Source organism: Artibeus jamaicensis, unplaced genomic scaffold (genome assembly GCF_021234435.1).
Source record: "Artibeus jamaicensis isolate MK-2021 breed Jamaican fruit bat unplaced genomic scaffold, CSHL_Jam_final scaffold_612, whole genome shotgun sequence".
NCBI classification, from domain to species: Eukaryota; Metazoa; Chordata; class Mammalia; order Chiroptera; family Phyllostomidae; genus Artibeus; species Artibeus jamaicensis.
This window is the reverse complement of record NW_026522049.1, coordinates 12,590,878-12,617,756: the sequence shown is the minus strand read 5'-3', so window position 1 is coordinate 12,617,756 and position 26,879 is coordinate 12,590,878.

Below are 26,879 nucleotides of genomic sequence, written 5' to 3'. Positions count from 1 at the left end.
CAGGTCCCAGCTGGACCTTTAAGGTGAGGGACAAGGAGAGAACCATGAGGAAATGTGGTTTATTTGGAAGAACCATGTGATTTAGACACGGATAGAAAAAGAAAAATGTGCAATGTGTCTGCAAATAAAGAATGATGAACAATAGTGTTGAAAAGTAATATAAATTGATATAAATGACGTTCATTGATCCAGGCTCACCAGGCAGACTCTCAGAATTTATATCTGTAGATATATCTGGGCCAACAGAAAAGACTCTAAACGTTTAGGGGATGGTTGACTAAGAAACAATTCAGTGACGCCCAGAAACCGTCACATGGAAAAGCTACAGCTGGTTCTTTTGATGTGGAGGGAGGAATTCAAGACCTTAGGGGGATAGGAATGATGGAGTGGGTTTATCATTTAAGTCCTGTTTTGCAATCTGGGACGGTTCCAAATGACATGCATTCCACCAGCACATTGAGAAGTACATTTCAGATGAAAAACATAAAATATTTGAAGGCCTCCATGTTCACTCTTCTCTCAAGGCCACACCTGGCAGAAAAAACTGAACCCTCTCAATAATAAAGTCTAATGTGACAGGTAGAGAGCAGGCTCATAGGTGTGAGGAAGGGCTGCATGGATGGTGGGTCGTGGAGTGGTATGGAATTGAGCAAAAAAAGAAAGATCCACAGACACAAAAACATTTTGGTGATTGGTGGGGGAATGGGATGGAGGGTGGAGGAAGAAGTCATGGGGGTGACACAGTGAAAGTGAAGACTTGACTAACAGTAGTAAACATACACCAAAATGTACAGATGTTGTAAAATTCTGCACCCAAACCTGTATCATTTTGTTAACTAGTGTCACCACAATAAATTCAATAAAATGTAAATAATCATCTTAGTATATATTGGGGATTGGGATAAAAGGGGTAAGTGGGCCTTGTCCAATTACTAAACACTTGGTAGATCTCATCACCTAAAAGACAGCTACTCAAAGTCACAGGAAATGAGTCTGGACGAACTAAGCTAGAGGGTTGGCATTTAATCCCGGGGATCCTGAAAATGAAGGCACCAAGCCCCCTGCATTCCTACAGAATCTGTACAAGGAGAAACATCCCAAGGATAAGTGAACAGTGCTGCAGCGGGAACCATAAAGACACTCAGTCTATCCCTTAACCAATAACCTGTCCTAAGACAGCTACAGTTTTACATTTGTCTAGTGAAGGAAAGACCTCTGGATAAAACCTCAACAGACAACAGAACATTTCTATTGTCAATATTCCTTCCTGCCTTACCCCATAGAGAAGAAATGAGAACCTTCACCAGGGTAACTGTGTACTGGAGAGAAAGCACAGAAACACATAATCCACAGACTTTGAGACCCTGGTTCTGAACTGAACTTGGACTAGGAATTCAGAGTGTCACCGTGACCCTGCATGAACACTAGGAGCTTTTAGGGGAGCTGACCAGTAAAATTTGGGATCAGGATTATTTGGACATGGGTCCAAACATGGTCTGACCCAACTTGTCCCTGTCCTTTTGTTCTAGAATGCATGAGAGAAATAGACATAGCAGCTGAAAGATTCTCCACCCCTGCTCACTGGGCAGTGAGGGTTATATGGTGGGAAAGTCTAAACAGAAGCTGTGACAACTGCCCGCACCCAGGAAACTAGTGAGTCAGGAGCTGCACACACACCTGGGTGGATGGCAGAGGTGTGTGCTCTATACACAAGGATTTAGAAGGTGCTGATTTACCACTACATGGACAGTCCACTTCTAATTAGTAAAAAAAAAAATTGTAAAACTTTTGTTAATTTGTAAAACAGAATTAAGGAGAGGAACAGGAAGAATAAAAAGGAGAAGGAATAAAAGAAAGTTAGAAAATGACAGTATACTGAGGCAAACTTTAAATACATGTGAATCTAACTGCTATAGCAGCTACATGTTTACCATGCTTGTGTAACCTCAGTTCAGGCATCTCCTGGTACCTACATCTCCTGTACACGTATGAACCTACTGATCTGGCAAATGCTTTTCTAGTCATGTGGACCTCAGGTCACCACAGGTATTTTTACTGAGGCAGAAGGCCTCCACATCCCTTCACTGTCCCACCTTGGAGCACATCCCCTGCAGCCCTGTGTTCCCTCCTAGTCTGCAGAGGTCCTGCTACCTTTTCCATCCACAGCATTTCCCTGCCTTTCCCTTCCAGGAAAAGGAGATGATGCTGCCTGGACCAGTGAGTGGGCACAGTGATGCTAGGACTTCCTGACAGACTCTGAGGCTCTGAATTTCACAATGAAACTGACTCAAATTCAGGGGGTTTCTCCCTCAGTGAAATATTTACAGTCAAGTGATACTGAGCAGGACAGGTAGGACTGAGCAGGACTGATCCTCAGGCAGGACTGACCTCAGGGTAAGTGGTACTCTGTGGAATGTGGACCCTCCTTCAACACAGCATGAAGAGGCCTAGTGCCCAGGGGCCTCTAAAGCTGGAGGAAGCACATTGCTCAGCTGTATCAGGGTTTCCAGCCCAGGTGTGGAGGTAGCTGAGAAGCTGCTCAGTGGGTGATGGGCCCAGAAACACAGAGGGCTCTGGGAGAGGGGATCCTGCTGTGCCAGCTTCTCTGTGACCTGGGCCATGTGTTGCCATAGATCTGATGGTCCTACAAGTTTCTCTGGTAGACAGAGGCTGCATTTAGAGACTTAGGAATTCCTGGGTGTGAATCCTAGGGCATATGCTCAGTGTTTACAGCCAAGGTCTTGACATCACACAGAAATAACTACTGTATTTCTGGGGGAAAAAATGGTTGGATTTTTTTGGGGTCACAATTGGCCAATATACTTCATCTCTGATAAGGTATCAATGTGAGTGGTTTAATCACCTACTTTTACTCAGAAATCATTTGCACCCAGAAAACAAGTATCTAAGTGCCCAAATCCTCTCTCCTTTTTGTTGTGACTGAGAAAGTGTGTGCAGGACGGACCACAAGGCTATAAACCCTAGGAGATGTTCTTACCTCTGATTCTCAGAAAAAGAGCATAAGCTGGACCCAAACACTGGAGATGCCGATACTCGGGGGTCAATGGGCTGTGGTGACCTGGGCAGGAATCTGTATCTGAAGGGTCTGATCTCCAACAGCTCCTGGCCACAGGGACCTTCAGGGGGGCAGGGCTTCCAGGTTCTGGCTGAGGACCATCTGGGCATCACAGGAGACTTCATCCTCTCTGAAGTCCAAGCAGTTCAAAATAAAAAGAGGAAGAATTCAGGGAAAGGTACAGCCATTGTCCCTCAAAATGGACTGTGGCTTTCACTAAAATCTCTCATTGGTTTCAGAGGAAGAATGTTTAACCACAGGTCACCAGGTTACCATGGAATCTGAGTTGCCCATTATGACATGGGTGTGATGTCATACACAGAAAGACTACAACGTCCATTAAAGTGGTACATATACCATTGCACCTGGGATAACACTTAGGGCAATATGTATTGTTTTTTTCATATAAAGTATTTAATGAAGTGGCCTGCATGCCTTGGTCTTTAGTGGGTCTTCCAATCAGCCTGCACCTGTGGGCACATAGGGAGCTCTGATGACCTTGGGCAGATGAGGGAAAACTGTGGCCTGGTTTGGAGATAATTTAACAAAATCTAGAGGCACCACCAGGAAGTGTTGGCTCCAAAGTGAAAGGGCATCTATGGGACATTTGTGAAGTACAGAGGGTCAAGTAAAACCCCCCATGGTGGGAACATGTGCCCCTTACCATGAAGTTTTAGAGCATAAAAAACCAGAGATGCAAGTGTACAATTACTATCCTCTGGCCAATATTTTACTTCATTTTTATCACTGTTTTTAAATATGTAATGATTTTTAGAGCAAGAGACAGGATAGACAGAGACAGAGAAACATCAACTTCTTGTTCTATTTAGTGACGCATTCACTGGTTGAATCTTGCATCTGCCCCAATAGCGGAATCAGTATGCAACCTTGGCCTAATGGGAAGATGCTCTAACCTTCTGAGCTGCCTGGCCAGGTATGGCCAGTATTTCAAATCAATATTTAGAAACTTCATTAAAACATGTTATTTGTAAAAGGAAAAGGGGCTCAGAAAGAATGAAGAGGGATTAAGGAAATTGCAGGGCAATATGAAATATAATAATATTCGTATAATAGGGATACCAGAAAGAGAACAAGAGCAAGGAATAGAAAACTTGTTTCAGAACATAATGATGGAAAACTTCCCTAATCTGATGAGAGAAAAGGTCACACAAATCCAGGAAACACAGAGAGTCCCAATCAAGAGAAACACAAAGAGGCCCACGTCAAGGCACATCATTATTAAAATGGTGAAATTCCAAGACAAAGAGAGAAACTTAAAGGCAGCAAGAAAGCAATAGGAAGTAACATATGAGAGAGCTCCAATAAATAAGGTTAGGAGCTGGCTTCTCAATGGAAATACTCCTAGCCAGAATAGAATGGCAAGATATATCCAACAATGAGAACCAGAGACCTGTAATCAAGGCTACTTTACCCAGCAAGGCCTCAATCCTATAGAAGTCCAAATAAGGAGCTTCCAAGACAAAAGAAGTCTAAAAGAACACACCTCCACAAAACCAGCACTGCAAGAGATGATAAAGGGACTGCTTTAAGGAAAAGACGGAAAAGGGAGAGAGAGAGGAACACAGGTATGAAAAGGGCAATGAATAAATACCTATCAATAATAACCTGAAACATAAATGGATTAAATGCTCCAATCAAAAGACATGGAATAGATGAATGAATAAGAAAGCATGACCCACACATATGCTACTTACAAGAGACCCACCTCAGGGCAAAAGACTTACACAGATTGAAAGTGAAGAGCTGGAAACAAAATTTCTAAGAAAACAGAAAAAAAAAGCCACAGTAGCAATACTCATATCAGACAAAATAGACTTCAGAAAATGGGCCATAAAGACAGACCCAGAAAGTCACTTCATAATACTCAAGGGAAGAATCCACCAAGAAGTCACACACATTGTAAATATATATGCACCCAACATTGGAGCACCCAAATACATAAAGAAAAACTTTGAGGACTTCAACAAACATACTGACAGCAACATAATTATACTAGGGGATTTTAACACCCCACTGTCAAAAATGGACAGATCTTCCAAACAAAACATCCACAAAGATATTCTGGTATTGAATAATGCCCTACATGAAATGGACTTAACTAATATATAGAGAGCCTTTCATTCCAAAGTAACTAAATACACATTCTTTTCAAATTCACATGGAACATTTTCTATGATAGACTACATGATAGGACACAAAACAAGCCTCAACAAATACAAGAAAATTGTATTTGAAATCATGTCAAGCATTTTCTCTGACCAAAAGGGACTGAAACTAGAAACCAACCCCCAGGAAAACAAAACCCAAAACACTCAAAATCATGGAGATTGAATAGCATGCTATTAAATAATGAATGGGTTAAGAATGAAATTAGGGAAGAAATCAAAAAGTTTTTGGAAACAAATGAAAATGAGCTTACAACAACCCAAAACTTATGGGACACAGCGAAGATAGTCCTGAGAGGGAAGTTCATAGCAATACAGATCTACCTAAAAAAGACAGAAACATTTCAAACAAACAACCTAACCCTACACCTACAAGAACATGAGGAACAACAACAAAGACAGCCCAGAGCAAGTAGGAGGAAGGAAATAACTACGATCAGAGCAGAATTAAATGACATAGAGACTGAAAGCACAATTCTAAGGGTCAATGAATACAGGAGCTGGTTCTTTGAAAAGATAAAATCGACAAGGCTTTAGGCAGATCCATCAAGAAAAAAAGAGAGAGGGCCCAAATAAACACAATCAGAAATGAAAGAAGAGAGATTACCACTGATATCATGGAAATACAAAGAATTGTAAGAAATTTCTATAAAGAATTGCATACCAAGAAATTTCAAAACCTAGGTAAAATAGACACATTTCCAGAAAAATATAATCTTCCAAAACTCAATGAAGAAGAAGCAGAAAGCCTGAACAGATGAATAACAGTAGATGAAATTGAAGTAATCAAAAAATTCCTGACACACAAAGGCCCTGGACCAGATGGTATCACAGGATAATTCTACAAAGCATTTAAGAAGGAGCTAACACCTATCCTTCACAGATCATTTCAAAAAATCTCAAATGATTTAAGACTCCCAAACTCTTTTATGAACCCAGCATCATCCTATTCCCAAAACCAGATCAAAATACAACAAAGAAAGAAAACTTCAAGTCAATATGAAGTTTGAATACGGATGGTAAAATCCTCAACAAAATATTGGCAAACCACACCCAACAATACATTAAAAACATCATACACCATGACCAACTGGGATTCACTCGAAGTATGTAAGGATGGTACAACATTAGAAAATTAATACATTTACTACTACATCGCATAAACAAAAGCAAACACAAAAATCAAATGATCGCATCAATAAATGTGGGAAAAGCATTTGATAAGGTACAGCACCCTTTTATGATTAAAAAAAAAACCTCATCAAAGTGGGAATAGAGGGAGCATTCCTCAACATAATAAAGGCCATATGTGAGACCTATAGCCAACATCATACTCAATGGGCAAAAACTAAAGTTTTTTCCACTAAGATCAGGAACAAGACAAGGCTGTTCCCCTTCGCCACTTCTAATTCAACATAGTATTGGAAGTTTTAGCCACAGCGATCGCACAAGAAAAAAAATCAAAGTCATCCAATTGAGAAAGGAGGAAACAAAACTGTCAGTGTTTGCAAATGACAGGATAGTGTACACTGAAAATCCTACAGACTCCACCAAAAAACTGCTCAATGTAGTAAATGAACTTGACAAAACAGTGGGATACCAAGTCAGTATCAAACAAAGGCATTTTTGTATACCAACAATAAAACATCAGAAGCAGAAATCAATTTAAAAAATCTCATTTCATATAACAAGAAAAATAAAGTATCTAGGAATAAACCTAACCAAGGAGGGAAAAGACCTATACTCAGAAACCTACACAACACTGAAGAAAGAAATCAAGGAAGACACAAACACATGGAAACGTGTACCGTGTTCATGAATCAGAAAAATTAACATCATCAAAATGTCCATACTACCCAAAGCAATTTACAGATTCAATGTGATACCTATTAAAGTACCAATGATAGATTTCACAGACATAGAACAAACACTTGAAAAATTTATACAGAATCATAAATGACTCCAAATAGCTGCTGCAATTTTGAGAAAGAAGAGCAAAGTAGGAGGGATGAGAATACCTAATACCAAACTGTATTACAAGGCCACTGTAATCAAAACAGCCTGGTACTGGCATAAGAACAGACACATGGAACAGAATTGAGAGGCCAGAAGTAAACCAAAGTCTCTATGGTCAATCAATGTTTGACAAGGGAGCAGCAACCTAAAATGGAATGAAAATACCATCTTCAAGAAATGGTGTTGGGACCGCAAGAAAGGTGCCAAAAAATTAAATGGAAGCACCAACTTACACCATACACAAAAACAAATTCAAGGTGTATAAGAATTAAACATAAATTGTGACACCATTAGGATCCTAGAGGAGAATGTAGGCAGGAAAATCTCAGATATTTTATGCAGCAATATTTTCACTGATATGTCCCCTAGAGCAAGGGACATAAAGGGAAGAATAAACAAATGGGATTTTCACAAAATAAAAAGCTTCTGCACGGCTAAAGAAAATAGTATGAAAATAAAAAAAGAGAACCAACTGTATGGGAAAACATATTTACCAATAATACATCAGACATGTGTTTAATCTACAAAATATATAAAGAACTCACATGACTCCACTCTAAGAAGACAAGCAACAAAATTTTAAAAATGGGCAAAGGGACCTGGCTGGTGTAGCTCAGTGGATTGAGCATGGGCTTGAGAACCAAATGACTGGGGTTCTGTTCCCAGTCAGGGTACATGCCTGGGTTGCAGGCCAGCTCCCAGCAGGGACGCACAAGAGGCAACCATACATTGATGAAAGAAAAACCGGTCAAAGGACTTGAACAGACACTTCTCCAAAGAAGGATCCAGAGACACATGAAAAGACGCTCAGTATTGCTAGTTATCAGAGACATGCAAATTAAAACCACAATGAGATACCACTTCACACTGATGACAATGGCCATCAGAAAAAATGCAACAAAGAAGGGTTGGAGAGGTTGTGGAGATGAGAGAAACCTAGTTCACTGTTAGTGGGATTGCAGACTGGTACAGCCACTATGAAAAACACTATGGAATTTTCTCAGAAAACTAAGAGTGGATCTGCCTTTTGACCCAGCGATTCCACTGCTAGGAGTATATCCTAAGAACCCGGAAACACCAATCCATGAGAACCTATGCACTTCAATGTTCATAGCAGCACAATTAACAATAGCCAAGTGCAGGAGAAACCCAAGTGCCCATCGGTAAATGAATGGATCAAAAAGCTATGGTAAATTTACACAATGGAATTCTATGCAGCAGAAAGAAAGAAGGAACTCCTACCCTTTGCAACAGCATGGATGGAACTGGACAGCATTATGCTAAGTAAAATAAACTAGGTGGTAAAAGACAAATATCATATGCTCTCACCTTTAACAGGAACCTAAACAACAAAACAAACAAGCAAAATATAACCAAAGACACTGAAATTGAGAACAGGCTGACAGTGACCAGAGGGGAGAAAGGGGGAAGGATTTGAATGAACTAGTATAAAGGACACATGGACAATAACAAGGGGGTTGGTGTCAGGAGGGAGGTGGGGAGGGCTGGGGGTGAGCTGGGATGGGGGTAAAGAGCAGAAAACTATTCTTGAACAACAATAAAAATAAATAAATGAATAAAGATAAAAACCACCATAATAAGAAATGTTAATTTAGTTGTGGACAAAATTGGAGAATTGGTAAGCAGAAAGTTCTCTCCCTCCATGAGCAAAATCCCAGGAGACACTTGTCTGTCATGTGATTCCCATCACAGTGCGACCTCACAGAGGACACTGATAATCAAGTTGACAAGATGACACATTCTGTCCTCTTCCCTCTATAAAACATATAACTAAAACCCCACAAACAAACAAGAAACAGACTCACAGACACAAACAGTGGATGGCTGATTACAAAAAAAAAAGGGATGAACAAAGCTGAAGAGAATAAAGGGGTCAAACCCCAGGTGACAGAGGGGATAAGACCCTGGAGAGTGAGCTCACATAGAGTGGGCAGATGGGACATTACAAATTGTACACCTGAAGTTTACATAACATTAACCAAAGGTATCCCAACAAATTTTACTCTTAAAAAACTTAAAAGACCTTTAATCCTCCAACTCTGAATCACAGGAGATGTTTTCTTTCTCTGAGTAACAGAAATAGATTTTCACTTACTTACCTTTTGTTCACTGATTATCAGGCACATCATTTAGACTCAGCAGTAGAAGCTGTGCTGTGTGGTGTCAATCATCAGACAGACCATGCGCAATAGTGTCTGTGAAAATAAAAGAAAATCAATGAATAACTGTTAAAACACAATTTCTGCTTCAGAGTCCAGCCACTCAGGATGACATCTATGTCCTGGGCCACTGCATCACTTGATGCATGAGTGACACCCACTGGGGCAGCCCCATGGGCTTCCTCATCTCTAGCTCCAGTGTCTATGGTGTTGGCTGAGACATGCTGAGGAGTTTCTGAGTGGCCCACAGAAGTGAACTTGGACATATTCTTTTTTAAAAAAGAGTTTATTTGTTTTTAGAGAGAGGGAAAGGGAAGAAGAGGGAGGGAGGGAGAGAAACATCAATGTTCGGTTGCCTCTTTTTTACCCCCGGCTAGGGGCCTGGCCTGCAACCCAGGCATGTGCCCTGACTGGGAACCAAGCTGCTGACCCTTTGAATCATAGGCCTGTGCTCAGTGCACTGAGCCACACCAGCCAGGGCTGGACAGATTCTTTATACATAGTCACTTGGGACTGTCTTCGTGATCATATCCAAGACCATAGAATCACCTTGGAGATCCTCAGAAAAAGAGCTGTGTTAGTTTTCAGTGGTTCCAAACCAGGTTCAAAATCTGGGAATGGTTCACTGTAGAGATGTGACTGACATTGAAGTAAACTAGAATAATTTAGGACTTGTCACAGACTGGAAAATGTACAAGAGTTAACACACAAGGGTAAGAATGGTGGTGACCTCTCCTGTGGCCTTTGCCACCTTGGCTCAGGTCCCTGAGGGGCCTTAAAAGACAGAGAAGGAACCATGAGGAAGTGTGCTCCACTAGAAGATGATGTGTGTGGTGAAATATATACAGAACGAGAAATACGTAGTATGTCTAAGAATAATGAATGGGGGATAATAATGTTAAGAAGAAACATAAACTTGGTTTAAACTAATTTATGAATTAGTTCATAAATTTGGTCCCAGGAGGCAGAGATTCTTCTTTTATATATGAAACTATATGTGGACCAACAGAAAAGGCTCTGAAAGTTTAGAGGACAATTGGCTCAAGAAAGCACTCAGTGACGGTCCAGAAACTGTCCCACAGGAAAGCCACTGCTCCTTACTTTGACGTGGAGGGAGGAATTCAAGAGGTTAGGGAGACAGGAATGATGGAGTGGGTTTATCATCTAAGTCCTGTTTTGCAATATGGGAGTGTACACATGACATATATTCCACCAGTACATTGAGAAATAGTTTTTACAGAAAAACAAAAAATATTCAAAGACCTCCACGATCACTCTTCTATCAAAGGCACACCTGGCATGGAAAACTGAAGCCTCTCAATCCTAAAATCTGATGTGACAGGGAGAGAGCAGGCCCACAGCTGGGGGGGAAGGGCTCGATGGACAGCAGAGAGTGGAGGGGCATGAGAGTGAACAAAAAAAAATGAAGAAAAAAAGATTGACAGACACAGAAGACATTTTCGTTACTGCTGGGGGAATGGGTTGGAGGGCAGAGTAGTAGGGCACAGAGGTGATAAATGGCAAAAATGAAGACTTGACCTAAGGCACAATAAAATGTACAGATGTTGAAATACTGTGCATTGAAACTTGTATCATTTTGTTACCCAGTGCCACCCAGATAAATTCAATAATAAACAAAGAAGGGTGATGGCATCACTTGGGTCCCTGGGATAGAAGGGGCCAAAGGGTCTTGTCCTATCACTAAGCACTCAGCAGATCTGATCACCTAATAGACAAGAAATCCAATCCTCACAAAATGACTCTTCCAGGTATTGAGCTACAGGCTTCACTGGCTGATTATTTGGGAGCTCCTGGAAGTGTAGACAGCAAGACCCCCGCATTCCTGTGTGATCTGTACAAGCAGTAACATCCCAGGAGAAGTGAACAGTGGTGTCGCTGAAATCATAAAGACACTCACTGTGTGCTTCTACCAATAATCTGTCCTGAACCAGTGACATTTCTGGATTCTTCAGTGAAGGAAAGACCAGATCCTCCAGATGCAACTCCAACAGACAAGAGAACGTTTCTCCTGTCACCCTTCCTGCATTCCCAAGAAATGAGAGCCTTCACCAGGGTAACTGTGTATGTGAGAGAAAACAGAGAACCAGATCATCCACAGACTACGGGACCCTGGTTCTGAACTGAACTTGGACTAGGAGTCCAGAGTGTCACCGTGACCCTACACTAACACGAGGAGCTTTTAGGGGAGCTGACCAATGGAATTTTAGCTCAGGGTCATGTGAACCTGGGTCCAAATGTTCTCGGGCCCATTGTGTAATTGTCCTTTTGTTGTAGAATGCATAAGAGATACAGATGTAGCAGTTAAAGATTCCTTAGACAAGTTTATTGGGCAGAGAGGCTGCTGTGGTGGGAAAGTCTAAACAGAAGCTGTGACAACTGCCCACACCCAGAAATCTAGTAAATCAGAAGCTACATGTGCACCTGGGTGGATGGCGGAGCATTAACCTAGAATTTAGAATATTCAGGAGTTCTAACCGCCCCAACCCCACATTTAAACATTCCACTTCTAATTGGTCTTGTGCAGAAAAATCAAATTAAAGAAGAAAGTGGAGAAAGGAAGGAAGAAGAAAGAGAGGAAGAAGAAAAAGGAGAAGGACAATAAGAAATAATTAGAAAATGACAGTAAATTAAGGTAAACCCTAAATACAGGGGACACTAACTGCTGCAGCCACACCCATGTGGTTAACTTGGTTGAGCTCCCTCGGTTCACGCATCTCCTGGTACCTATAGTACCTACTGATCTGCCAAATGCCATTCCTCCACTTGCATCCAAAGGACACCATAGTTGTTTTTACTCAGCCAGCAAGGTCTGCAGATCCCTAACCAAAACCCAACCTCAGGGCACCTCCCTTCTGCAGCCCAATGGCTCCACACAGTCAGCAAACATCCTGCTGCCTTTTCCATCCCCAGCAGGTTCCTCCTGCTGTTCCAGGAGAAGGATGACGTGATGCTGCCTAGACCAGTGAGTGGGCACAGTGCTGCTAGAACTTCCTGACAGACTCTGAGGGTCAGAATTTAACAATGAATCTGACTCACATTCAGGGGCTTCTGACCCAGTGAAATACTTACAGTCCAGAGACACTGAGCAGGACAGGTAAGAGCTACAAGGTAAGTGGTAATCTGTGGAATGGGGCCCCTCCTGCAACACAAGATGAAGAGGCCCAGAGCCCAGGGGCCTCTGATGCTGCAGGCAACACATTATTCAGCTGTTCTGGGCAGGGGGAGCTGAGAAGCTGCTCAAATGGAGATGGGCCCAGAAACACAGAGGGCTCTGGGACAGGGGCACCTCCTGTGCCAGCAGCTCTGTGACATGGGCCATGTGTTGCTACAGACCTGATGGCCCTCCAAGTTTCCTTGGTGGACAGAGGCTCTGTGTGCAGCCTGAGGAAGACTTGGGGGTTAATCCCGGGATAGATACTCAGGAGTTTCAGCCATATCTCAATATCACACACACACAAAAACTGCTGTCCTCTTGAATAAAAGCCATTGGCCTTACATTTTGATCAAAATTGGTAAACATACTTCAACTCTGAAAATGTGTCAACGTGAACAGAACAACTACTGGCCTCTTCTCACCCCACAAAATCTTCTCCAACCACAAATCAAGAATTTAAGCCGCCCCATCCTCTGTCCCTTGTGTCATGACTGAGAAAGGGATTGGAGGTCGGACCACAGGGCTGCAAGCCTCCTGAGTTACCTTTACCTCTGAGTCACAAAGAGCAAAACTGGTTCTTGATGGTGGGGAGCTGATACTCATTGGTCACTGGTGTTCAAGACCTGGGCAGGAATCTGTATTCACATGAGTCCCATCTCTGCAGAGTCCTGCCCACTGTACCTAAAGAAAGGCAGGGCTTCCAGGCTCTGGTTGAGGACCATCTGGGCATCACAGGTGAGTTCATTTCCTCTGAAGCCCAAAGCAGTACAAGCTAAAAAATAACAAAGATTCATGGAAGGACACTGCCATTGCCCCTCAGATGGGCCATGATTTCTCACACAGGGGTTTCCTGTGCTTCAAGGAAGAAATGTTGAACCACGGACCAGCAGGTTACCATGGAACCTGGTTTGTCCATTATGACCTGAGTGTGATGTCATGCACAGGAAGACTATGACGTCCATTTAAAGTGGTACATACTCGACTTCCAGTCACAATGGTAGTGTAGGCAGTCGTGCTCGCCTTTTGCACAACCACATCAAATTCACAACTAAAACAGACAATAACCATCACTCAGAGTCATCAGAACTTAAACTGAATAGAAGACTGAAAACTCCAGAATTAAGGAAACCCCATCCTATCAGAGTGGCAGGAGAGGCCCAGACACAGAATGGTCCTGTCCATCCCACATGGGGTGGATAAAAATTCAGGAGGGACATCTCAAGATAGAGGATCCTCAGCCCCACACCAGACCCCACAGCCCATGGTTCCAGTGCCAGGAAGTTAAGTCCCCATACTTTCTGGCTGCAAATATCAGTGAGGACTGAGTCAGTATGAGAAAACAGTGCAGTCCCAAGCAGCTCCTCTTAAAGAAATTACACAAGGACTCACCTACTCAGACTCACTCCCTCTGAGCTCCAGCACCAGGGCAGCACCTTGAAAGGCACCAGTGGCCTATGGGGAGGAACTGAAGTGGCTGCCTTCGAGATGAACAGAGGCCACTGTCCCTTTTCTTAACCCTCACCCTACAGAACTGGCAAGTTGGTGCTGTACCTGAGACTCCATCAGCCTGACTAAGTCTGTGTGACCCACCTTGGAGATCCCCAGAGACTCTGCTCCATCCAACTGACAAGCCCATCCAAGATGATTTTCATCAGAATGGCTGGTCTGGCTCATGCTTCACAATTTCCAAAATCCTCTCAAACAAACAGCAGCTGAACTCAGTGAGACCCAGGCCTGGCACTAGCAGCAGCCAGCCTAGACTCACAGCTTGGCTTCCCCTGGGAATCTCCAAGCCCAGCACAACAGCAGCCATCTCAGATTGCTTTATAGCTCAGCCAAGGTGTTCTGGGAGAAACTCTGGTTGGGGCTGACCTTGGCCTGCACCACCTAGGAAACCCCAGGGCCTCCCCACCCAGGGACAGCTACAGGCCACATCCCAGCACCACCACCCTGCCCTGCACAGCTGATCCTCCACAGAGGGCAGGGGTTGGTGGTCAGTGGTGACAGCCAGTCCTTGCAGCTGACTGGCCTAATAAATCCCTCCCAGTGACCTGCCAAGAGCAATGAGGGCTCAACACAAGAGGAAAGTGTACTCAGCCCATATGAAGGTTATGGGGGGGCTGTGCCACTGGACCCTATGGGACACAGTACATTAGGCCACACTTCCAAGACATCGACTCAAATCAGCTCTACCTAAAACGTAGAAAGAATGAGGGAGAGGTTGCCAACATGGGGAGGTGAAGAAACATGGCCCAAAGGAATGAACAGATGAAAACTCCAGAAAAACAGATAATGCAATGCAGATAAGCAATCTATCAGATCCAGAGTTCAAAACACTGGTTATAAGCATGCTCAAGGAACTTAGTGATAATCTTGACAGAATAAAAAATATCCAGTCAGAAATAAAGGATATACTGTTGAAATAAAGAACAAATTACAGGGAAACAACAGCACAGTGGATGGAGTAGAGAATCAAGTTAATGATTTGGAACATAAGGAACCAAAATACAACCAATGAAAAACCACAAGAAGAAAATTTTTTTTTAAAATTTGGATAATGTGAGAAGTCTCTGGAACAACTTGAATAGGTCCTGCATTCCCATCACAGGGCTGCCAGAAGGAGAAGAGAAAGAGCAAGAAACTGGAAATCTTTTTGAAAAAAATAATGAAAGAAAAATTCCTTAATTTTGTTAAAGAATTACACATGCAAATCCAGGAAACACAGAGAGTCCCAAACAAGATGGATGCAAAGAGGCCCACTCCAAGACACATCAGAATTAAAATCCCAAAGGTTAAAAGCAGCAAGAGAGAAGAAGTCAGTTATCTATAGGAGAGTTCCCAAAGGACTGTCCCCTGATTTCTCAAAAGGAACTTTGCTAGAAGGGATTGTCAAGAAATGTTCAAGTCATGAAAAGCACAGACCTCCAGCCGAGATATCTCTACCCAGAAAAGCTATCATTCAGGATCAAAGGGCAGATAAAGAGCTCCCCAGACAAGAAAAAAACTAAACGAGTTCATCATCTCCAAAACTTTCTTATGTGGAATGTTAAGGGGACTTATTTAAGAAAAAAAAAAAGATGAAAACTAGAACAATAAAATGGGAAAAGTACATATCTATCAATAATTGAATGTAGAAAACAAACTAGAAAAATGGCAACAGAATCATGGTTATGGAGGTTTTGATGGCTGCCAGATGGGAGGGGGTGTGGACAATGGGTGAAGAGGTGAGGGGATTGAGAAGCACATACAGGTAGTCACTGAATAGCCATGGGGATGTGAAGCACAGTACAGGACATGGAGAAGCCAAAAACTTGTACTCATAACCCCGGGAATTGAACAATGGGGGGGTATTTCCTCAGGGAGTGGGGTTGCTGGGTGGAGGAGGGTAAAAGGGGGCAAAACAGGACAACAGTATTAGTATAGTCACCAAAATGTATTTTCAAAAAATGGTACATCACTGCACCAGGACAAACACTAATGTACACATCACATTATACACATCACACCATGTATAATGTGCAGAGTTTTGCCCACATTTTTCAAGGAAAGACAAGGGTGCATAGTATATATGGGTATTTTCTGAAATACACTGTATCTGTTCTTGTGTTTTATAATTATTTGTCACATAAAACTTCTCTCACCATAATATTTTCAAAACTAAATGCTAAACTTACTTTATAATACCAAAAAAGTATATAAATATGAAAATGGAATTAAGAGTTAAAAGCAAAGATTCCCTTCCTGAAAGTTTCAGCCAAACCCTGGGTGCAAGTTACACACAGCAAAATACAGAGTATAAATGTGTGGCCCACATGCCTTGGTCTGTAGTGTCTCTCAGCCTGCACCTGTGGGCACATGTGGAGCTCCCAGACCTGTGGGCAGAGAAGGAAAAGCCGTGGCCTGGTTTCCAGATGACTTAGCACCATAGGGAGGCACCACCAGGAAGTGGACAGCTTGGACACGACAGTCCATCTATGGGATCCTCTGTCCTGTGGAGGGCGGAGGGTCATGAAAAATCTCCAGTGGTAACAATTTAGGGAGGTAGCCCTGATAGTTAACTTTGATAGGGAACATGATTACCAGGTATGCAAATGTATGGTTTCTCTCCTCTGGCCAATATTTTCTTTGATTTTTATTATTGTTTTTTTAAATGTATTGATTTTTAGAGAGAGAGGGTAGACAGAGACCAAGAGAGACCCACAACAACTTGTCCCTTCAGTGACACATTTACTGGTGGATTCCTGCATGAGCCGTAAAGAGAGAATCGATCCAGAGCCTTGGCCACATGCAGAGTATCAGCAAGATGTTCTCACCATCTGAGCTGCCCGGCCAGGGTTGGTCAGTATTTCAAATCAATATTTAGATTCTTCATAACAACATGTGAATTTTGTCAACAATAAAACTGGAAAATCGGTATGCAGAAAGATCTCTCTCCATGGGCAAAAACCCAAGGGACACTTGTCTGTCATGTGATTCCCATCACACTGCGACCTCAGAGAGGATGACACTGATAATCAAGTGGACAAGATGACACATTCTGTCCTTTCACTTCTTTAAAACGTATAAATAAAAAACACCAGTAAATGACAGACATACTCACAGACTCAGACAGTACTATGGTTGATTACGGAGAGTATTAGTATAGTCAAGGGGGTGAAGACAAATGAAGAGACTAAAGGGGTCAAACCCCAGGTGACAGATGGGATCAGACCCTGGAGAGTGAGCTCACACACAGTGGACAGATGTAACCTTACAAATTGTATACATGAGGTTTATATAACCTTAACCAAAGGTATCCCAACAAATTTCACTCTAAAAAAACTTAAAAGCCCTTTACTTGGTTATCTGTGAATAGGACAAAACATATCTGTAGTACAAATATGTTTTTGTTTACTTACCTTCTGTTCACTGATTATCAAGCACATCATTAGTCTAGACTCAGCAGTAGAAGCTGCGCTGTGTGGTGTTGGCCATCAGACAGATCAAGAGCATAAGTGTCTGTGAAAATAAAAGAAAAACAATGAATAACTGTTAAAACCCAATTTCTGCTTCAGAGTCCAGCCAATCAGGACAACACCTACATCCTAGGCCACAGCATCACTCAATGCATGAATGACACCCCCTGGGGCAGCCCATGAGCTTCCCAGCCTCCAGTTCCAATGTCTGCGGGTGATGGCAGAGACATGCTCAGCAGTTTCTGAGTGGCCCACAGATATGAATATGAGCATGTTCTTTACAGTCACTTGGGACAGTCTCTGTGATCATATCCAAGACTGGAGATTCGGCTGAAGAGCTTTAGGAAAAGAGCTGTGTTAGTTCTCAGTGGTTCTAAACCAGATGTTGGAAAATTTGGGATGCTTACTGTACAGATGTGACTGACACAGAGGTAAACTAGAATAATTCAGGACTGGTTACACACTGGACAAATGTGGAAGAGGAAACACACATGGGTAAAATGGGAGTGACCTCTCCTGTGGCTGTTTCTGCCGGCAGAGCCCAAACGGTGAGAGACAAAGAGGGAACAATGAGCAAGTGTGAAATGATTTGGAAGAACTTTGTGAATTTTGAAATATTATACACAAAGAAAAATATACAATATGTCAGTAAAAAATGAAGTTGATAAGAGTTGATAATAATGTTGAAAAAAACATTAATCTAGTTTAAATGGAGTTTATTCATTTCAACCCATGAAGCAGAGATTCTTCATTTATATCCGCAGCTGTATCTGGGCCAACAGAAAAGGCCCTGGACGTTCATGAGGTTCTTGGCTGAAAAAAGCACTCAGTGATGACCCAGAAACTGTGACAGTGAAATCCACTGCTCCTTTCTTTGATGTGGAGGGAGGAATTCAAGAGCTTAGGAGGACAGGAATGATGGACTGGTTCCATTATTTAAGTCCTATTTTGCAATCTGGCAGTGTTCACAGGCATACTTTTCACAAGAACACTGAGAAATACATTTAAGAGAAGAAATATAACATGTTGGAAGAGCTCCAGGCTGAAGAGCTCTTCATATTTGAAGATCTCCATATTTGAGGAGCTCAAGACCACACCTGGAATTGGAAACTGAAGCCTCTCAACCAGAAAATCTAATGGGACAGAGCAGGTTCATGGCTGGGGAAGTTGGCTGGCTAGACAGCCAGCAGGGAGGGGGATGAGACTGAGCAAAAAAAAAAATAAATAAAGATAAATTCATAAGCACAGAAAACACTTCAGTGTTTGTGGTGGAGTGGGGAGGAGGAGGCGAGAAGAAGGGCATAAAGGTGGCAAATGGTGAAAAAGACTTCACTTAACTTGGGTGAACCCACAGTGAATTGTACAGATGATGTGATGAAAAATTGTGTGCTGAAAATCTGTAACATTTTGTCAACATGTGTCACCCCAATAAATTCAATCACAAGCAAATAATCGTCTGAGAATAAATTGGTCTCTGGGATACTTGGGGCCAAAGGTCTTTGACCTAACACTAGACACTCGGAAGATCTGATCACCTAAGAGACAGCAAATCCAAGTATCATCCAATGAGTCTCACCAGAACTGAGCTGCAGGCTTGGCTCATTGATCCCAGGGCTCCTAGAAGTGAAGACAGCAAGCACCACCCCCCACATTTCTACGTGATCTGTACAAGCAGAAACATCCTGGATGCAGTGAACAGGGATGCAGCTGGAATTGTAAACATACTCAGTCTCTCATTTAACCAATACTCTGTCCTGAGACAGTTACAGTTTTTAATTCTCCAGTGAAGGAAAGACTGATCCTCTGGACAAAACCCAAAAAGACAACAGAACATTTCCATGGTCACCCTTCCTTCATCTCCAAGAAAATAAGAGCCTTCACCAGGGTAACTGTGTATGTGAGAGGAAGCAGAGAAACAGATAATCCACAGACTATGAGACGCCAATTCTGAACTGAACTCGGACCAGGAATCTAAAGGGTCGTCGTGTCCCTGCACTACCACTAGGAGGTTTTGAGGGCAGGTGGCCAATGGAATTTTAGACCAGGACCATTTGGAAGTGGTTCCAAATGTTGTGAGGCCAATCTTGCCTTTCTCCCCTCATTCCAGAATGCATGAGAGAAACAGACATAGCAGGGGTAGACGGTGAGTAAGGTTATATGGTGGAAAAGTCTAAACAGAACTGTTTGGACTTTGAGAAAGTCTATGAGACCTGCCCTTACTCAGGAAGTAGTGACTCAGAAGCTGTACTCACACCTGGGTGGATGGCACAGGTTTGGGCTCCACATACCAGGATTTAGAAGGTGCAGGGGTGCTGATTCCCACCATATCAACATTCCACTTCTAAGTAGACCTGTGCAAAAAAACAAAGAAGCAAGAATAAGGAGGGGAAGGATGAGAAAAAAAAAGAAAATGACAGTAAATGGAAGCAAAAATCAACTACATGTGACTCTCACTGCTGTGGCAGTCACGTGGTTACCCTGGTTGAGCAACCTCAGTTTAAGCATCTCCTGGTACCCACAGCACCTACTGATCTGCAAATGCCTTTCCAGTCATGTGAACCAAAGGTCACCAAAGTTGTTTTCACTCAGCCTGCAAGGCCAGCACATCACTTCACTGTACCACCTCGTGGCACGTACACCTCTGCAGCCCTGTTTCCCCTCCTAGTCTATTCCATCCACAGCATGCCCCTCCTGCTGTTCCAGGAGAAGGATGACATGATGCTGCCTGGAACAGTGAGTGAGCACAGTGCTGCCAGGACTTCCTGACACACTCTGAGGGTCAGAATTTCACAATGAATCTGACTCACATTCAGGGGCTTCTCCCTCAGTGAAATATTTACAGCCCAGTGACACTGAGCAGGACAGGTAACAGCTGCAAGGTAAGCAGTAATCTGTGGATGTGGCCCCTCCTGCAACAGAAGATGAAGAGGCCCAGAGCCCAGAGGCCTCTGATGCTGGAGGCAGCACATTCCTCAGCTGGGCCGGGGTCTCCAGGCCAGGTGTGGGGGGAGCTGAGACGCTGCTCAGGTGGCGATGGGCCCAGAAACACAGAGGGCTGTGGGACAGGAGGCACCTGCTGTGCCAGCTGACCTGTCACTTGGGCCATGCGTTGCTGAAGAATAGATGGTCCTATGAATTTCACTAGCAGGTACAGGTTCTCTTTGCAGCCTGAGGAAGACCTGGGGCTGAGTCCAAGGACCGATACTCTGGATGTTCAGCCGAAAGTTGGTATCTCACATAAATTACTACCATCCTCTTGTGTTAAAACGCGTGGCCTTATTGAGTCAAGTTGGGAAATATACTCAAGAAAGCATTTAGTGACAGCACAGAAAGTGTGACATGGAAAAGCTACAGCTCCTTCCTTTGATGTGGAGGTGGGAATCCAAGGGCTTAGGGGGACAGGAGTGATACAGTGGGTTTGTCCTTTATGTCCTGTTTTGCAGTCTGGGAGTGTACGCATGACATACATTCCACCAGCACATTGAGAAATATATTTTAGAGCAAAAACAGAATATTTGAGGGCCTCCATGTTCATTCTTCTCTCAAGGCCATATCCGACATGGGATACTGAAGTCTCTGAATAACAAAATCTAATATGACAGGTATGGGGCAGGTTCACAGGTGTGAAGAGGGCTTGATGGATGGTGGTTGTTGGATCAGGATGAGATTGAGAAAAAAGAGAGAAAGATTCATAGACACAGAACACACTTAGGTGTTTGTAGTGGAAGCAGGAGAAGGACAGAGAAGTGTCCTACAGGGTGATAAATGCTGAAAAAGAAGACTTGCTGTGAGTGGGTAAACCCAACTGGTGGACAAAGGTTCTGTTTGCAGCCTGAGGAAGACTTGGGGGTTAATCCCAGGGTAGATACTCTTGATTCTCAGTCAAAGTCTCCATATCACACACAAATAACTGCTGTCCTTTTGAGAAAAAAGGCTTGGCCTTATTTTTTGCATCACTGTTGGCAAACATACTTCATGTGTGGAGGTACAGCAATGCAAATGGAGCAAAACCTACCTTCCACACCCTCCAAAACATTCTCCAGCCACAAAACTGGAGTCTCAGGATTCCCATCCTCTCTCCCTCATGTTATGAGTGAGAAAGTGTGTGGAGGTTGGACCACAGGGCTGCAAGCCCTTCAAGAGGTACTTACCTCTGAGTCACAGAGCAAGGGCAAGACTGGACCCAGACACTGTGGAAGCTGCTACTCAGAGGTCACTGGGTGGTGGAGTCCTGGGCAGGAATCTGTATTCACAGTGGTCTGATCTCTGTAGAATTCTGCCCAGAGGGACCTGCGGGGAGGCAGGGCTTCCAGGCTCTGCCTGAGGGCCATCTTGAATCATAAGTGGTTTCTATCCCCTCTGAAGCTCAAAAAAGTCATAGCTGAAAAAGGCAAAAATTCAGAGAAAGGCATTGTCATTGCTCCTCAAAATGGACTGAGATTTGTCCCAAACGCTTTCCTTGATTTCAAAGAAGGATGTTGAACCACAAATAACCAGGTCACCATAGACCCTAGGCTGTCCATTGTGACCTGGATGTGATGTCACACAAAGGAAGACTATGACATGCATTTAAAGTGGCATTATTAGACTTCCAGTGACTATGGCAGCTTAGTAGACATGGCCCAACTTCTTGCACAACCACATCAAAATTACAATTAAATACAGACCAACCATCACTCTGAACCATCAGTAATCGAAATCAAATGATGTCTAACAACCATGAAATTGAAGAAACCACATCCATCCAGACTGGTAGAAGGGGTGGAGACATGGACAGGCTGGTCCCATACCCATGTGTGGTGGATAAAATCGGGAGGAATGGATATCTTGGGAGGGAGGAGTCTATGTCCCAACCCAGAACACACAGACCAGAGTTCCAGTGACAGAAAATAAGTCCTCACAACTTCCCCTGCAAAAACAAGTCAGAATGAGTCAGTGGAAAAAACTGCTGGAGCCCAAGAAGTTCCTCTGAAAGAACCACACATGGACCCACCTACTCAGACTTACCCCTCTGAGCTCCAGCACTAGGGTAGCACCAGGAAAGGCACCAGTGGTGTATACAGAGGAACTGAAATGTCTGGCATCAAGGCGAGCAGAAGCTATTGTCCCTTTTCTAAGCCCTCCCCTTACAGAGCTGGTAAGCTGGTGTCATATGTAAGACTCCATCCACTTGGCAACTCTGCTTGACCCACATTGGAGATCCCCAGAGACACTTTCCAACCCAATTTATGGGCCCACCAAAATGCATTTCCTGGCACATGATTCACATGATTCACATGATCCACCCACAAGAATGGCTGACCTGGCACATGATTCACAGCTTCCTAAATCCTATCAGACAACTAGCAGCTGAAATCAGTGAGCCCCCGACTTGGTTCCAACAGAAGCCAGGCTAGATTCACAGCTTGCTTCCCCTGGGAATCTCCAAGCCCAGCACAAGTAACAGCCATCTCAGATTGCTTTACAGCTCAACCAAGGTGTTCTGGGAGAAACTCAGGTGGGGGCTGACCTTTGCCTACACCACCCAGGAAACCTTAGAGCCTGCCCACCCAGGGAACAGCTACAGGCCACATCCCAGCATCATGACCCTGCCCCTGCACAGCTGATCTTCCACAGAGGGCAGAGTTTGGTGGTCAGTGGTCAAAGCCAGTCCTTGTAGCTGACTGGCCTAGGTAAATCCCTCCCATTAACCTGCCAACAGCAAACAAGGCTCAACTCCAACAGGAGGGTTTACTCAGCTCACATGAAGGCTACACCTCTAGTACCCACTTTGAAATACAGGGGAGGCTATACCACTGGACTCTACAGGACCCCTACTACATCAGGCCACACTACCAAGACACAGAATCAAAGCATCTCTACCTAATACATAGAAACAACACAGGAAAGCTGCCAAAACAAGGAGATAAAGAAACATGGTCCAAGTGGAAGAACAAATCAAAAGTACAGAAAAAAAGCTAAACAATATGGAGACAAGCAATCTATCGAATGCAGAGTTCAAAACACTGATTATAAGGTTGCTCAAGGAACTTAGTGAGGACTTAAAACAGATCCAGTCACAAATAAAGAATACATTAATTGAAATGACAGATTACAGGTAGTCTCCCTGTAATTTGGATGAAGTGGACAATCAAATCAATGACTTGGAACATAAGGAACCAAAAACCAACTAATCAGAATAAAAATAAGAGAAAAGAATCCTAAAAATGAGGATAGTATAAGAAGCTGCTGGGACAACATCAAGAAGTCTAACATTCGCATCACAGGGCTGCCAGAAGAAAAGGAGAAAGAGTGAGACATTGGGAATCGATTTGAAAAAATAATGAAAGAACACTTCCCTACTTTGGTGAAATAAACATGCGAGTCCATGAAGAACAGAGTCCCAAACAAGATGGATGCAAAGAGACCCCCTTCAAGACACATCATAACTAAAATGTCAGCCAGGGAAAAGAAGTTACCCACAGGGGAGATCCCATTACCGTCTACTGATTTCTCAAAAGAGACTTTGTAGGCTAGACTGGCAAGAAATGTACAGAGTCATGAAAAGCAGGGGTGTACAGCCAAGATTGCTCTACCTAGCAAAGTTATCATTTAGATTGAAAGGCAGATGAAAAGCTTATGAGACAAGCAAAAACTAAATGAATTCATCATCATCAAGAAAATAGTTACATAAAATGTTAAAAAGACTTATTTAAGAAAAAGATGATCAAAACTATGCAAAATAAAATGGCAAAAAATACATATGTATCAACAACTGAATCTAAAAAACCAACTAAGCAAACAAGAACCAAGACAGAATCGTGGTTATGCAGAGTGTTTTGATGGCTGTCAGATGGGAAGGGGCTGTGAGTGATGGGTGAAGAAATGAGAGGATTAAGAAGAACCAATAGGGCCGAGGCTGGTGTAGCTCAGTGGATTGAGTGCAGGCTGCAAACCAAAGAGTTGTCAGTTTAATTCCCAGCCAGGGAACATACCTGGGTTGCCGGCCAGGTCCACAGTGGAGAGTGTGCAAGAGGCAACCACACATTAATATTTCCCTCCTCTTCCCCTCTCTCTAAAAATGAATAAACAAAATCTTTTTAAAAAAGAAGCACCAGTAAGTAGTTACTAAATAGCCATGAAGAGGTCAAGAACAGTATAGGAAATGGAGCACCAAAGAACTTATACACATGACCCAGGGACATGATCAATGGCGGGGGGATTGCCTGAAGGACTAGGGAGTGTGGGGGGAGAAAGGAGAGAAGATCATGAAAACTGTCATAGAATAATCAATAAAATGTTATTTAAAAAAGTGTGCATATGTCATTTCACCTGGGCAAACACTTAGAACACACGTCACTTAATGCATTTTGCTGTGTATAATGTGCACTTATTTGCCCAAAATTTGAGGGAAAAATAAGGAGGCACATAATACAAGGGTAGTACTGAAATACCTCGTATCTCTTCTTGTGTTTTATAATTGTTTCATAAAATTTCTTATTCCATAACATGTTCAAAAACAAGTGATAAAAATGCTATCTAACTATAAATAAATATACAGTCAATGAAAAAATTAAAATGAAAGATTTCCTTCCTGAATGTTTTGGCCAAAAGCGTGTGTGGATGGCCCAGATGACTTGGTCTATAGTGTGTCTCTCAGCCTGCACCTGTGGGCATGTGTGGAGCTCCCAGACCCGTGGGCAGAGGAGGGAAAGGCATGGCCTGGTTTCTAGATCACTTACCACCATAGGGAGGCACCCCCAGGAAGTAGACAGCTCGGGCAAAACAGTCCATCTGAGGGGTATTTGTGAAAGACAGAGGGTCAACACAAATCTTCCATGAGAGGCTCCCAAGGGAACACCTGCCCCATCACTCACTTTGATAGGGGGCATACTGACCAGACATGCAAGTGTATGATTTCTCTTTTCTGGCCAATATTTTACTTCATTTTACTATTATTTAAAAATATGCATTGATTTTTAGAGAGAGAATAGAGACAGAGAGAGACAAACATTGACTTTTTCTACAATTATTGACACATTCACAGGTTGATTCTTGAATGTGTCCTGGCAGGGGAATCAATATGCAACCTTGGCCTATCGGAAAGATGCTCTAACCACCTGAGCTGCCTGGCCAGGAATGGCTAGTATTTTAAATCAATACTTAAAACTCCATTAAAACATGTAGCCCTGGCTGGCGTAGCTCAGTGGATTGGGCGAGGGCCTGTGAACCAGAGTATCGCGGTTCGATTCCCAGTCAGGGCACATGCCTGGGTTGCAGGCCAGTTCCCAGCAGGGGACACATGAGAGGCAACCATACATTGATATTTCTCTCCTACTCTTTCTCCTTCCCTTCCCCTCTCTGGAAAAATAAATAAATAAAATATTAAAAAAAAACTCCATTAAAACATGTAAATTTTGTCGACAATAAAACTAAGGAAGAGGTATGCAGAATGATCTCTCTGTGGGCGAAATCTCAGGAGACACTTGTCTTTCATGTGATTCCCATCACAGTGCAATCTCTCAGAGGAGGACACTGAGAATCAAGTGGACAAGATGATGAATTCTGTCCTTTCACTTCTACAAAACGTATAAATAAAAAACCAGGGTTGCAGGCCAGTTCCCTGCAGGCCAGTTCCCAGCAGGGGACGCACAAAAGGCAACCATACATTGATGTTTCTCTCCCTCTCTCCTTCCCTTCCCCTCTAAAGATAAATAAATAAAATCTTTATTAAAAAAAAACACAAAAAGAACAGACGTTCTCACAGACACAGAGAGTAGTGTGGTTGATCACAGGGAAAAAGAGGTGAAGACGGATGAAGAGAATAAAAGGGTCAAATCCCAGGTGACAGAGGGATCAGACGCTGGACAGTGAGCTCACAGAAAGTGGGCAGATGTCACATCCAAATTATACACTTGAAGTTTATATAACATTAACCAAATGTACCCCAAACAATTTCATTCTTAAAAAAAAAAACTTAAAAGATCTTTAATTGGTCACCTGTGAATCAGAAAAAGGAGAGATTCTTTCTTTGAACAACAAAAATATGTTTTATTTACTCACCTTTTGCTCACTAAGGATCACGTGTCCCATCTCTTGAGAGGGGTGCCGTGTGGTATCACCATTGGACAGTCCATGAGCAACAGTGTCTGTGAAAATAAAAGAAAATAAATCAATAAGCATTAAAACACCATTTGTGCTTCCAGAGGCCAGCCACTCAGGACAACGTCTAAGTCCACAGCAACACTGGACATGGGAGTGATGCCCGCTGGGGCAGCCCATGGGTGTCCTGATCTCTAGTTCTAGTGTCTG